Source organism: Saccostrea cucullata, unplaced genomic scaffold (genome assembly GCF_032062105.1).
Source record: "Saccostrea cucullata isolate Sc308-1 unplaced genomic scaffold, CSIRO_AGI_Scuc_v1 ctg207, whole genome shotgun sequence".
Classification (NCBI taxonomy): domain Eukaryota; kingdom Metazoa; phylum Mollusca; class Bivalvia; order Ostreida; family Ostreidae; genus Saccostrea; species Saccostrea cuccullata.
Window position 1 is genome coordinate 379,089 of NW_026931392.1, and position 14,488 is coordinate 393,576.

Here is a 14,488-nt window from a genome sequence, read left to right on the forward strand (position 1 = left end):
TGTCAATGTGTCCATGCAACAATCACTAATTCAACCTTTAGGTTACCCCTTTGTTTGTTTCAAGTTTTTCCCTTCGAGCACCTTTGTAGTAAGCACCCAGAATTCCTTGCAGAATTCTGGCCGACAGGACAGGTAACAATAGCTAGGTATTCCCGGCAGAGCTGTCCACCGTGTAAGACACGTTAATGGGTCAGGACAGATTGGTTAAGTTTTGCACCAGCATGTGCCTTTAATTTGCAGCAAGATTTCTGCATTATATTAGTTTATTTCTGCGCGGAAAACAGACTGTGGTAAGTATATTTTGCAAGTATTTTTTTGTCATGTTTTTATTTACCTTCAAAATTCGTTACATTAATTCACCTTGGCAGGCAGTCAATGACTTACCTGTGTGTGCGTACAGGTGTGACATTAGCGAGAGTGTTTGAGTAGGTTTTCTTGTTAGAAGTTTTATCGCTATATCTATTTAGTATCTATGTGAACTGTAAATAAACTGAAGATATTGAAAGTATATTAGTGTTTATGTTATATTGAACTCAAACATAACTATATGGTTATTAATTAAAGCCAGTATAATTATATTATAGCATTGCCATATGTAGAGTATATAATTATTTTACTGACAAAGGAAAGTTATTTAGCACCATGCTGAGGTGTTCGTGGTAACTGATGTAATGATGACGACGATGATGTCGATGATGTGATGATCACGACGATGATGTCGATGATGTTGATGATGGTGTCGATGACGATGATGTCAATGATGATAATGTTGATGAAGACATGTCAATGATGATGTGTACGACTTGGTCGCGGGAATCTCCAGTACTTGTGAACATTGATCCCAACCACAGTCTGGGACTACAGCCCCGGAGGCTTGGGAGGTTTAAGGACAGTGTTGGACTTGATTGAGACTGTCGTATGGATGGACAATACATCTAAATTGGTTTGAGTTACTGAGAATTACACGTGTTAATAGTTGATATAGCTGTTTAAACATCTATTTTTTTTATTGTAAATAACATTTTTGGTACGATCATTTGAGTCAGTGTGCGTGTGTGTGATTGTGTGATTTATTAGTAATTGTTTTTTCTTTATCATTATTATTTTTGTAAATAAATTCTTGTTTTCTTTGAAGAAATTCTTGTTTTCGATTTTAAAGGAAAGCCTGGCTCATTCCACGTTACAGTCTACTCGTGCATTAAAGGCACTCTGGTATCACAAAGACAGCATAAAATAACGTCTCCTCACACATGCTTTTATACCGATTTCTCTGTGTTTGAGTACTTTACATGCATGGGTGAATTTACTGACAACAACTCAGAACTCGACTTTCAATATTTATATTTTAAGACTTTTATGAATTTTCATGAAATACCTTGATCAAGGTATTTGTAATACACTGATCAAGCTATGTAGCTCTGTCAAGCTATATACCTTTATCAGGGTGTTGTGCTGGACGTATGAAACGCCAAATTAACATATATTCAAATATTTGTACCTATCTTCAAATAATTGTACCTATCTTCAAATGAATTGATTTAAAGATAGATATAATTGATTTGAAGATAGGTTCAATTAAAACATATCCACAAAGTATTTGAAGATAGGTTATACAATTCAATTAAACCTAGGTTCAATTCATTTTATGTTGCTGGTAAATAATGAACGCTCCCTTGGAGACAATATTGAGTATGGAGGGAAACGCACAGAACCTACAGAGCGACGACAACAATGATGAAAAGAGAAATAAAGTTAATTCAAAATGTGCAAAAAGCATCATATACTTGTAAAATACACATGTATATCATGTAGGTATATCTTGTATTGCAGCCAGATGATGATTCCGATAAACTTTCACGCCAGCTGTGACGTATCGGAAATGACGTATGATGAAAGGAGTAGTTGTTATTGCTAATATCTTAGTAATTAAAGATAGGTTCAATTTAATTGTACCTATCTTTAAATCGATTAAACCTATCTTCAATTCATTGCATTTGTACCTATCTTCAAATCAATTGTACCAATATCTTCAAATGAATTAAAGATAAGTATAATTGAATTGTACCTATCTCTAATTCATTGGAAGGTAGGTACAATTGATTTAAAGATAGGTTCAATTCATTTGAAGATAGGTACAATTCAACTGAAGATAGGTACAATAATTTGAAGAAAGGTTCAATTATTTGAAGATATGTTAATTTGGCGTTCCATATGGACCAGCTATATACATACAACGATCCAGTTTATTTTTGTATTCCTTATACATGTGCCTCTACATTTATCACTAAATCTGGTCTATCCATGACTTCAATTCATTTATTATAATTCTGGTTTAGACTGACAAAAAGTGATTATTTTATCACACAGGTGTAGTTGTGGCAATTGTGTCATTATGAAAACGACAAGAGAGTGTAAATGCTGCTTTGGTATACCTGATGTAGCAAAAAAAGAACATACAGGGAACTTGAGGTGCATCACTGAGCATGATAGCTTTGTTGTTAATTGTCTGAATCATCATGTCTTGAAGTTGTCGTACTATGAGTATATTCAGGACAATGGACCCACTGGCGATGATGAACCAGTTAATGAATGATAAGTTCAGGAAACAGGGACAATTGACAATATATAAATGTAAACAATATCAGAAAACTTTCAGGGATACTGTAAACCAACTTTTATTCGCGACGACTTTATTTCGCGATTTACCACGGTAAAATTTGTTCGCGACGATTAATTTTCGCGATCAACTCTATTTAGGTTCTGTTGCTTATAGACGGATAGACTTTAAAAACTGGTTCGCGGCGAGAAATATTCGCGATGACGAGGCTCTCGCGAACTTCGCGAAAATTTCTCGCACGCGAATAAAAGTTGGTTTACAGTATATATTTTCGCCAATAAGTTCCATATCATTTTAAGTGATCTTTTTTTTACTATTAGGCTTTATCGACACCTTGCCTATCGGCGATTTGCAAGGTTTATTTGGAAACGATTAGAAAGGTACGATAGGAGGATCCTTCCAGCATGTGTTGTTGATGCTATCAGACGTTTCCTAACCAGCAGTATTGTGGATTTCGATACCCCGGCGAAGAAAAAAAGTTGATGTAATGAAAATAAAATTTTGTCACTAAATTCAGATGTACATTTTTCAAACAGGGTACAATGTATATTTTAAAAGAGGAGAAAAATGCATATTAAACTATGCATATATGATTTATTAGCTTAGTTTATTTCGATGGAAACACACATGAGAAGTGTTTGACCTAATCTGGACAGATTATGAATGAATTTTTTGAAACACCTTTAGTATCAATTATCATTGAAACGACGTAACATGTTTCTGTCACATGTTTTGGTGTCTTAGGTGTGCTCTGTGATAGTGGTTCATGTAATCTCCTAGGCAAGTTAATAGTCTCGCTTGCTTTTGTATAGCCGTCATTGACAGTGCGCGGATCCACAACGGCATCTATCACACCCCTACTAATGTTATTGTGATTTAAATTCAAGACACGTGGTTTAAGTGTACCTATTCAAAGGTTATAGGGCAGAACCGGTTTTATAAATAGAATTGGCTGTAAACAGGAAATTACTATAGTCTGTTTCTTCTGAAAACATGTCCTGTAAAAAATGTGTTTCCACACCTTTCTGAAAGACTTTCATGATTTTCAACAGAAATGGGTTAATAAAGGGGAGGGGGGAGGCGTAAGTAACAATTAATAAATCTTATCATAGTTTACTGCAAAAATTCCAGCTCACTAGCTGGTAAAAATGTGTAATATCATCTACACAGACAAACCTTTGTTTGCCTTATATGGCTATTGCTATTAATGCGCACAGAGGATCATACCACGAGCAACTGGCCAATTGTTGATTGCATACGTTGACGCCAAATACATTTTACATGTTACTTCGAACACGTAGTTCAGGTCAATCTATGACCATGTAAATGGAATGCAAAATTAAAAAAAAATGTTATTATATAAATATGATGAACAAAATGCAAACATTAGAAACTATGAAAAAATATAAGCGTTTTTAATTTGTTGTTAACTAGAGAAAAATATCTTAAATAAAGTGTATACGTAATTAGTGTCAAGTTCAGAACACCAGCACTTCAAGGCTAGGGGAAACGAACAGCTTCTCGTATGCATTTAAATGGACAAAACGTTTTTACATAACTATACTCGTGATATGCGTGTTGGCAAGAGAATCCACCTGACAATTGTTTTCACCGATAGTACAATAAAGGAATTTATCAAGCGTAAAATTCTTGTAGTATTCGTATAGTAACCCACAATGCAATTCTCATTCATCTGATTTGTCAGTTAAAGTCACATTGGTGCCTCATTTGCTAATCTGACGCCAAAAAATATAGTCCCGCGGCCGGTTCCCATGCAAAATATTTGTCTAAAAAGAAATTTTAATTCTTGACAGCAGAAAATTGTATCATAGAGAATATTTATAATTTAAACTTGAATTAATTCAAGAAAGATCAATTGAAGTACATTTCTACAGAATGATATTATAGGGTGGTGAAAACTAAAACGCAACATAACTTTTTTGTTTACCATGTCTCCACGTGCAAGTCACTTCCTAGCCACATTTCCGTGAATAATTTACCCTATCTCGCTGAAGTCTCGCTAACTCTCGCCAGAGCCACTGTCAGAGCTACTCTGAACTCATCGGGGTTTATAATTTGCAGAACATCGAAAAATAAAAGGTTCCGAACACATTAGTAGGGGTGTATCATGTCAGAGATATAATCTAAATTGTAGGAATAAAATAATATTTACTGATGTATTTTGAGTCATAAACGTAGATATTTTCTTCACATCAATGGTATAAATAAAACTGAATCCAATTTATGCTTTTAATAAAATTCAATCACGAAATAAGAACTGAACTGTTACTAACTCCCCGTTCACACAGAGCTGCGACTCTATGGCGATCATCCCGATCAAGCCACGATCTGAATTTTTTTTGGATCGGGGCAGATCGCCGCCGATCGGCGTCTAAATAGAGCATTTTGGCAAATTATGGTCTTCGTTACGACCGTACTACGATGTCCCTACGTCAAACGCGCTGCTAACACGCTTCTACTACGATGTTACGCAGACCGTTGCCGACAAGCGGCCGTGTTTACTGCGTTTACGCTACGCTGCCACTAAGACATTGAAGACCATACTACGACGCTACACAGACCTAGATGACTATACTGCGATGTCGCTACGGTGGTGCCGATCATATTACGTTTGCATTACGCTTCTAGTACGATTTTGGCGATGATGTTAATATATCTTGCAACCGCAGATTTTTGTAGTACGATTTTAGCGATGATGCATATCTTATGACCGCAGTTTGTTTTGGGCCTTTACCACATGGTTTAAGAACAATTTCAATTATTACTGTAACAAGATGTGAAAATGCTCAATTGTAAATGATCACCAAGTATAGTGTCCCCATTTATATGTAGTTTACAGATGATGATTGGTCAAATATCAGCGCTATAAGAACAAACTCCTGTCTGATAGGTCGTGATATGATCGGCGTAAGGTCATAGTAGGTCTTCGTAGGATCATCAGGAGCGTAGGGAGATCGTAGTGAGAACGTAGTGAGAACGCAGAGGGAGCGTTGTGTAAGCGTGTTTGGTAAGTTCCTACGCTCTTACGGCGCTTTTACTACAATCATGAAGATCTCTCTACGACGCTTCTGCGCTGCTTGTACGATTACGGCGCTTCTACTACGCTCTTTTTACGACTTCACCCCGATTCTTGTTGGCCACGATCCCGCTACGCTTGTTTTGAACATGTTCAAAATAAGCATGGCGAGAGTGTAGAGCTCTCCGATCATGAAGACCCTACTGCGATCATACTACGCTTATGACGACGTTTCTCCTGTGATTTGTCACGATCGGCCACGCTTTTGGACACGCTTTGATCGTAGTAGAAGCGGCGTCTATGTGTGAACGGGGGGTAACTGAAAATTTGATCAACTTTAACTTCCTTTGCAACACCCTCTCCATGGCGACCTTTTGGATAAGAAACACTGTACTGCCTCTCCCCCTCCCTTGTTCTGCTTTGTGGCCTGATTACATTTTCATTGAAATGCAGAGCTGCTAGGTATATCCTGTTTAGAAAATTCATATAATAAGAATTTAAAAGGGTCTAAAAATTATCAGCCCTTGAAGTAAAAATTAATGCTCAATATGTATGTTTTGAACATTTTATTTTGAAAATATTAACAATGATTCATAGAATATTACCGAGCCTGCATCTGTATATAAAAGAAGTGTACAGCTTTGGGTGCAAAAGAGCACATTACTTTATGATAAGCCTCTAAGAAGGAGGTTTGGTCGACATTTGATAGTTGCTTTATATCTGTCAGCAGCATCCTTCCCCTAACAACTGTTTCCAGTTCTAAGAATGCCTTTGATCCTAAATAAAAGAAAGGGTACAATGTACACGAAGTTTTGACATGAATTGTACAAAAAAATCCAGGTTTTACAAGTGAATCATTTAAATTCCATATATTGTAATGTTGTACTAGTGTTTAAGTTTGTCATGCATATAATACATTTTTTGCCTAAATGTTCAATAGTTACTAGGATGTTCATATTTACATGAACAATATTGTTCAGTTGCATATCCAGTCATTGTACATATAATCATTTGAACAATTCCACACTTGCATCATACCTCTCCTGACCCATTGTCTGTCATCAACTGGTCCATGAAGGCATCTCGGGTATAGTTCTCCATGTCCTTCATGTACATGTTACATGGTTTAAAATGGAGACCCATTTCTCTAGAATCATCTCTCCATTCCCATGACTTGAAACTGCACACCAATAAATGTGATTGCTAATAGAGTGGGTTCATGCCCCAAATAGTTCACAGTTTTTCTTTTTCAAAAGAGTTTCCAGCTTTTTTGTAGACTCCTATAGAGTTGAAAAGATATTGTTGCTACTGTTACATCTGGTTTTATTTTCTAGGTTTGGGACAATACTTTTTTTATATCAATACATGTTCGGATATTTGTATTACGTATAATATTTGATACTCTTGACTTATAGCTCCTGGGCCATAAAAGCTAGATGAGCTCACTATTGATCCAAGTCTCACTTTAACAAAAGGAATGTATAGTGGAAAAGTGGAACTGAGATCAAAAGTGAGATATATCGTCCCAAACTTAATATTTTCACTTTTTATGTTTGATCATCATGTATAACAGATAATGTATATACCTTTAGCAACATGCCAAACATCAAACATGTGTACAATCTGTGGTTGGTCGCGCTTCATGTAAGCTTTAACTTGACTGTGCCTGTCTGCTACAAGATGAGATATTGATATTTCCTCCTCGTGAAGCTTTCTCAAACACCTTTTTAGCCCTTCAAGCTCCATATGATACGAGTTTGGCATTCATTGCTCTGAGTAGAAATCAGATACTAGTACATGTAGTACTTGAGAGCATCATGGTATTGTGAATCTAACTAATGATAAATTTGATTTTATCGCAATCAATATGCATATAATTTCTGGATTTATAACTTTGAAGAATTTTAATATATATAGATGTAATACCTGGACAAGTTGTATATCCAAAACTTTTGACGTGCTCAGGTCCATGACTGAGTATGAGCCGAATTTTGCAGTGTGTCCAGGAGAGCAGCACCGGGCATCCCCACCTAATTTAACAGCGTGGTCTTTGCTTTTTATTTCCTCAAACATACCTTGCTGCTTCTGCTGCCAAACCTATTGATCAATAACCTCAGTTAGTTAAACCAACCAAATTAGAGAATTTATGGTAAAATTGTAAAATACTACAGCATACTAATACATGTAATACAATACCTGTTCAATTGCTGGAACAAGATAGAGCTGTTGTAGGGCATTATATGTCCTGTAACTGAAACTCCTGATGCCTGCGAAATTAAGGAAGTTGAGAGCCTTAAGGGGAGACAGGGAACATGTCACATGACTAAAAAGACATATTACGCCTTAATCGGTGATGATATACATGTTAAACGTTGTTAAAATCAGCAGTTCTTGTGCAATATTATTCTAAATTCTAAAATTGTTTTTTAAACATTAAATTTTAGAAATTATTGTTCATAAAATTTTTAAAGATCTTGCCATTATTTAGATATTAAAGTTGCCAAATCCACACATTTGTTTCTCTTTACCCTGCAGTTTGACGTCAGTGACGTCATAGACGTAGTGTTTGAATTTTCAGTGCAGCGAGATCAAGTACACACATCCGTCATAATCTTTTATTTCATAATAAACAGGTCACAGTCAATGTTTCGTGATAAATTTCTGAAGCAGATTTTTTTAAATTAATATTTTTTCGCGTTTAGTAGCAGAGATTCTTTCTATTTAGATGATTTTGAATGTTTATGTTTTCGTGTGACGTCACAATTGATTTCCCGCACTCGGAAAATACAAACGTGAAGCGTTTTTATCACGCTTACGTCTAATTGAACGATGTCCTGTGCGATATTGAGTTAAGCTTCACCCTGTGATGTTTATGCAGTAAATAATTACGATGAAGGACTGACATTTAATCGTAAATTTAGAAATATTTATTGACAGAATTTTTTCCCAATGAGGTTTTTGTCGTTGAAGCTGCCTTGAAAAATGCAGAAATTATCCCACCCAAATACTATATAAAATTAAAACAATTACTTTCAGATAATTTAAACCGTATGAATATTCTGAAATATTTGAGTATTTAGTATTATCCATAATATTTATCGTTTGTGCGTAAAAATTCGCATGATGGACTCCGTTATGGGCCCGTAAACATGAAGTATCTAAACTCCATACAAACTCTACACAGGGTGGTATTTGTGGGGCGATATCTTTTAAATAAGTCAAGAAATCCCATGACAGGACCGTTTTAAAATGTGAAGTACATATTAAATTAGTAATATAAAAAATGCGAAAAAAATTCATTGACAGGAATTTTTTCAGCTAAAGGTCCTGTTCCTCCTTAACAGGACTGCATCCGCTGAATAATATGGCAGCAGCAACAATAAGGTTTCCCCATGGCATCATACCAGAGAAAGGTTGGCTCGTCCACTCCCAGGAGATATTGCACTTTTTGCACGTAGAATGGACACTGACAGCAATGCCTAAAGCAAAATACCAAATATAGATATATTCAATTAGGTACTACACCATACTATTGTGATTCAGAATCAGTAAACAATTATGTTTATAAACAATGTAATGTACATATGTCTATTTACCATGTATATCATTTTTGTGTATGAATTTATCCCTATTAATAAATGTTATTACAACATTTATTAACTTATGTACCTAGAACATTCCAAGTATGATCGGTTTTGAGGAAATTAATGCCACAGTTCAATTCGTGGGTAGAAGATGTTCAAGACTGCTCTTGTACACAATAAACTTGGTATCTACGAAAGCCCAGAAGGCTCATTCGAGATTCGAGTTTCCAAATACGAGGTTCGATATCCGAGATTCGAAATTCGAGATTCAAGATTCAAGATCCAGACTAACCAATCAAAAGCGGGTTCAATATTTGATTAATCTCCTTTATTATGTTTTTACTATCAAGAAATCGTTTAAAATAATTATAACAAATGGGCAATTTTATTAAATTACGATGCAAGTAAGAGTATTTTATAATTTTCGAAGGAAATTTAAATAATTATTGGATTTTTAATCAGCTAGATATACTTCAATTTATATTATAGGTTCTTCAATATTAAATAGATTACATATATCAGTAGTATATATATATATATATATATATATATATATATATATATATATATATATATATATATATATATATATATATATATATATATATATATATATATATATATTTTGTATTGTCTACTAAACTTAATTTTTTATGTATTTCCTCTATTAAGAAAACCACAGGTACTTGTAGACGGACCCCCCCCCCCCGCCTTTCGATATTCAACCTCAGGGCTTATTGGACATTTTTTTTCACAAAAGATATCTATTACACTTATTCATCATGTGTACAATACGAAAAAATTGTAAAATCCCCAGAATAATCGCTTAACAAAAAAAGAAAAAAATGCCCCACTATACATTATAAGAGAGAAAGGTATGCAACTCCGGTTTGTTTACGTTGTACCCCCACTGGTATTTCTAGGTTTGAAAACATGCAATTATTTTATTTTAACTTTAAATGTCGATTCACACTGTCTCTACATATATTTCTTAGTCCATGCTATCGGACTGATTCTGCATCTCGTAATAATCCCACATTTTATCCTTAAAACAGCATTCTCTCTTGTATAGGGGGGTACTAATGTATAGTGTTTTTTTTTTTGAGCGATTATTCTGGGGGTTTTACGCCAGCGATTTTTTCGTATTGTAAACATGATGAATAAATGTAATAAATATAATTTGTAAAATAAATGGCCAGTAAGCTCTGCGGTCCACAAGTACCTCTGGTTTTCCTAATAGAGGAAATACATAAAAATTAAGATTAGTCGACAATACAAAATTATATGCATATGTACTCCTGATATATTTAATCTATTTAATATGTAAGAATCTATAATATAAATTGAAACATATCTTGCTAATCAAAATTACAATTATTATTTAAATTTCCTTCTAATATATATTACACTCTTTCTTGCATTGTAATTTAAACAAATGACCCAAAGGATATAATTATATTAAATGATTTCTTGATAGTAAAAAAAATAATAAAGGGGAGTAATTAAATGTTGAACCCGTTTTTGATTGGTTAGTTTGGATCTTGAATCTCGAAATTCGAATTCCGGATCTCGAATTTCGAATCTCGTATTTGGAAACTCGAATCTCGAATGAGCCTTCTGGGCTTTCGTAGGTATCCCCATTCATGTCATTCTTGGTCGCTGGTTTAATATCTCCTTCGTCACTATCCTGATCCGGGAATGTCCATTCAATGTCCGAGTCTTCAATGTCAGAATGATCAGAATCTGTAGGCATGTCATCATCAAATTCTACTGCCAGATGATTAGAACTGAGTAAGGCAATGTCTGTCTGAACACCTATTTCCCTCGTTACTGGAGATGCTTGTATCATGACACTTTGACGTTCCTGTGCATGTATTTGAATATTTTTATTTTAAATACATTTTTTAAAATGAAAAAAAAAAGTATTGTTAAATATTTTGAATTTTAATTACTTACACAGTGGTTAAGAGAAGTCTGAGTAAACACGTTGAATTGATGTGACATCCCTATTTCTTAAGATACCTGAAAAATAAAACATCAAATCGTTGTTCAATTTCTATGAACAATTTAATTTACATTTTAATATTACTTTTGTATGTTATTTCACAGCTAGACTTGTGAAAAAGTGAGCTTACCGAGCTATCATTTCTCTTAACATTACTGAACTGTAAACTTTTTAAAATTCAAATACAATAAATTATTTAAAGACAGAAATATCAGTGGCAGATCCAGGAATTTTGTAGAAGTCCGCCCACCCACCCACAAATACAAAATAAATCATATTTAATATATCATTCACAAAAGGGGGCCCGTTGCCCATCTAAAACCGCCAGTGGATATTAAAATTAATAATAATAATAATAATAAAAAGAAATGCAATAATGTGTGCATTACCAAATCAAACTGGGAAGTGTTGCTTGCAGTGGCAGTACTGGTCTCGCTTGTTCTACATGTAGTATCTGTCAATGTAGACTGCCCAGTTACTTCGGCTTCTTCGAATTCTGCATCATCTTCCACATTATCTCTTAAAGCCTAAAAGACATGCAACAGGATATTGTAAACAAGAGTTCTATGAATTTCTTTACATACATGTATAGATCTCTCTCTCTCTCTCTCTCTCTCTCTCTCTCTCTCTCTCTCTCTCTCTCTCTCTCTCTCTCTCTCTCTTCGTGTATGTATATTTATTACGATGTAGTGATTTATACATTTATATTATACGTATTATATTGATGGGCACAGAATTCTCTGGTATATGTTCATTATGCATTAAATATTTTTATTGAAGAATATAATTGGGAACATACTTTTTATTAAAAAAACAATTTTTTTTTCAAATGTAGGCTACAATACGTACTTCTATCGTCCTTCGCTTAAAGTAAGCAGTCGATTTTCGTTGTTTTTTCTCTGTCTTCGTCGTTGGAATGTCGAAGAGCGTTGGGACTGCATCTGCCCGAAGATCTAGTTTCTTATACCCACACTTTTTAGCTAAAGCGGGATGTATCTTGAACTGGTCCGCCGTGAAATGTTTTGAACACAGCTTAGAAAAATATGTGACAGTTAAGGGATCTCTGCGAGGATTTCGTATCCAAATCTTTCTAAATTTAGGATCCTTTGGGAATAAAAACATTGAGACACTCTTCTGACTTCTTATGTTACAGTTATACGCAACGCACTGTATCATTTTGATCTAATATTCACTAGGCCGTTTTTAGAATAAAGTAAAACAGTCCACCATTGGCATCGCGTCAAGTGGGCTTTTCTGACGTCATCAACAAGGGGAGAAAAGTCATCATATTTGTATATAGTGTTTTGCGAAGAAAGATTTTGACGAGCTGGAGTGTCAGTTTTCTTTCAGATTCGTCTAAATAACTTACATACCATCAGTTATAAAAAAGGAACTCATTTCTAGACATAACAAAATTTATTCCAGGTATTGTCTCTTATGACCTTTAACCCTAATCCAGAGAGACCTGTGCAACATTAACACTGACGTTCTGATAATATAAATTCATTTCTTTTTTAAATTGTTGAACCTACCCCGGTACATCACTTGAATATCTGCCAGATTACAAATGCATGCGTACCCGTCATTTAACCTCACCCCCACCCCCATCCCCCGAGATTGGCCATTGGCACTTCTTCCAGCCATGGATGACTGATTAGTGTTCTTGATCTTGTAGGACAGCTTTGTTAAACTCAATTTCTCTAGACCTAACCCATCCAGAATCCGGGGTGGAACATGTCATTATCATATCCCCTTCTTAACTGCTATCTCGGCCATACTTTTAATTTGTATCCTTAAACGCTTTGCTGTATCACATCTAACTTGTTGTTTCCCCATCTTCCTTGATTTGAGTGACACTACGATCCGATGGCAGCGGATATTTGTGGTATTTCTAGGACATGAAATTTTGCAACCTAATTTTACAACATGTCTGTCCTGCTAGCTTTTTCGGTAGATTGCGAAAATCGGGGTCAAACGGTCCTTGATTATATTGCGTCATCTATTTAAAACAAATACTCTCGAAAATGTTTAACCACTACCAATAACCCACGAATTATCACCCTTGCGCTGGTATTTAAAGAATTTATCACAATATGGTGATAAATGCAATATATGATTTTGATTAAAATATTTAAATAAAAAATTTGTAACATTGCAAGTCTTAGATTCTTTTTTAAAAACATCACTGTTTCCTTGTCATAAATCTATCTATTAAAGTGTGGTAGGTCTGATTTCTACAAAAAATCCCATTAATTTACATACCATCTTCGCTGATTTGTTTTTGATAACCATAATATTTTAGAATGTTTTATTTATTTAAAGAATAAAATATTTGTTATCAACTTCCCTTACTTATGTATTTGATATATGCCGAATACAGTTCTGTATTAAAGAATATCAGACAGTTTGAGGCCCGTTAGGGCCGAAAACTGTCTGAGATTTTTTAATACAGAATTGTATTCGGCATATATCGTACTTAAAACATTGGCTTTGATTTACCTGAGACAGTCCGATATTAGAACAAAAGACAAAGGTGTTAATGACCACTGAAGCAATTCTTTCAAGAATGCAGGCTTAAATGAAAAGTAATCAGTATATAGGGATTTGGGTACACTGAAGAAGGTATTTGAAAGAATTTGATAAGGAGAGAGGGGAGAGTGGGGACAAATTTTTTCGTCATTAAAACATACACGGAGATTAAAGCAGTGCAACGAATTATCATACAAACAATCGAGTGAATGATGAATTTGGAATGGAATGGAAAATGCTGATATGAAGAATATCCACAGAAAATTAAGCAGAGGCTAAATGTACACTAGTCCATTTCATTTTTTTTACGTTAAAGGTACTTGGACACAGAATTGAAATTATTATTTTCTCTATAATATTACGACTTATATATTTTAATAGCATTTCACACAAAAATTAATTAAAAATCTTATTTCGTTTAAAAGATATTGAAATTTCAAATTTTTCGGCGGGTTTGATTGACATATCCTTGCACTCTCACAAATTTAATTTTATTCTTAATCCTTAGGAAAAGTGGCAATCTCGTTTTGTATAAATGAAAAAAATTAATAATGTAATCCAGAAAATTCAGAGTAGACACGTTCGAAAGCAAAACAAACACACAATATATTGTCAGTCCGTGCAGTTGTGGTAAGCAGACTGTGACGATTGAACGCACCCGGTGAATTCTAAATATAAACAATAACAGAACTCGAGGCCTGTTTACAAAAACTGTG

The 14,488-nt window shown here is 34.5% G+C and overlaps 1 protein-coding gene and 1 pseudogene across 5 annotated transcripts in view; both read right to left on the minus strand.

Annotated features, from left to right (window-relative positions):
* LOC134232495 (uncharacterized) overlaps positions 1 to 14,488 on the minus strand; it is a 72,530-nt gene that overhangs the window by 26,874 nt on the left and 31,168 nt on the right. The gene's annotated exons all lie outside the window — the stretch shown is intronic.
* LOC134232497 (uncharacterized) lies at positions 5,844 to 7,625 on the minus strand (annotated as a pseudogene).